Raw genomic sequence first — 1,826 nt, forward strand, 5'->3', positions numbered from 1 at the left:
CTCGTGCAAGTGCGCAGGTTTAGTGATTTACAATGTTTTAACTTACAATCATGTGATGAAATGTTGTAGTCTTTTGGTGTCATTAAAAATCTTTATATTATCTTTATTTTTATTTTTATATTATTGAAAATCCATAAAAATATTTTATAATCAAATTATATTATATCGAAAAAAAAATGTGTTCGTTGTTTAACTAAGTGTTTTTAAATACAAAACGTTTTATATTTAGTTAAAGACTATATTTAATCATTTTGTAAAATACATAAATATATATTTAATAAACACGTTTTAATTAAATATTTATTTTTATAAAAATCACGGACCGTTACATTTATCGTTTAACAAAAGGTTTCTAGAAAAGTTATGACTTTTAAAATAACGTTAAAACGTTTAATCTTATTAAAATGATTCTTAAATAATTTGACAAAAATGGTTTCAGATATTTATTAAACATATTATCTTTTACTCTTGCCAATATAATAATCTTATTTCAAAACCTATTACGTATCTAATACTTTTGTTATCGTTAACTATAAATAATCATATAACACATATACACATAATCATTCGTGAATCGTCAGGCTTGGTCAAAAGGGTAACTAATCTTCCAGATTTAGATTTCAGACTTTCTAGACTCAACATCAAGGTTTTTGCTTATCGTGTCGGAAACATATAGAGTTTAAGGTTTAAATTTGGTCGGAAATTTCCGGGTCGTTACAGCTTAAGTCTCTCCGAAGAATCATTATAGTTGTTAGTTAAAACCTATTCATATACTCATTCACATCTTATAATGAGAATTGCCATACCAATTACTGAGAATCCGCAATCAGTATTTCGAATCTCGCAACGTTTCTACATCAACAGTTATATGTATACCTATAACATTAATCTCCTAGAATTATGATCTTCCACTCTGAAAACGACTTTAACAGTCGAAAGTTTGGTGATAAAGAATAGTATGTTGACAAAACTCAGCAAAGTTGGATCTGGAAAACGGGTTAAGCAAACCATGAAGGAGATCAAAGATAAATACAAGGATCAAACTTGTACATAAGGAATCCAGATGATTCTGTTTCTGATGAAATCTTTAGCGAATACCTTACTCCTTAACCACTCTAAATCATTGTGAATAAATTTATTCATTACAATTTGATTCTGAAATCCTAAGATATCATCGTACCTTTCTTTATTAATATCCTCAATATTTCTGAAGATATCTTCATAAATATTCATGTCCGATATTCCTTATCTCTCCACTCTATCGGTGCTATATCATAAAAGAAACTGTTTAGTTTCTAAATTCTGAAATCTTCGAGTTTAAAATATGAATGTTTTGAAGTAGTGTTGGGAACTGATGCATGAGTTAGTATAATATAATGACATTTGATCAACGTGATTATATTACAGTAATTCATGCTGAGTTTCTAATGAAACGTGATGATTCACAGTACCATCATCATGTGCCATTTACACGACTCTTACATTCTACCCAATCTCCAAACATAGTAAGAACATATTTTCTTGATAGTTATATCTTTTCGGATATTCTGGTAATTTACCAAATCAAGATCGTGCCATTACGATTTCTTTTTTAGAACATTAACTATGTTCGCTTCAAAAATCCATACCTACGAATTTCGGACCATTATTCGCTTGACTTGAAGTCGGGAAGAGGAGACAAAAGTATGGAACTCTTGAATATAAAAGAAAATAGAAAGTTCGACAACAACACATAAACTACAAACCGTGTATATCAATGTTTATCGCAACATAAAGACACGGGAGAATTAAAAACACTATAACCTCACAGACGAAGTAGAAGAAAA

Source organism: Rutidosis leptorrhynchoides, chromosome 5 (genome assembly GCF_046630445.1).
Source record: "Rutidosis leptorrhynchoides isolate AG116_Rl617_1_P2 chromosome 5, CSIRO_AGI_Rlap_v1, whole genome shotgun sequence".
Lineage (NCBI taxonomy): Eukaryota > Viridiplantae > Streptophyta > Magnoliopsida > Asterales > Asteraceae > Rutidosis > Rutidosis leptorrhynchoides.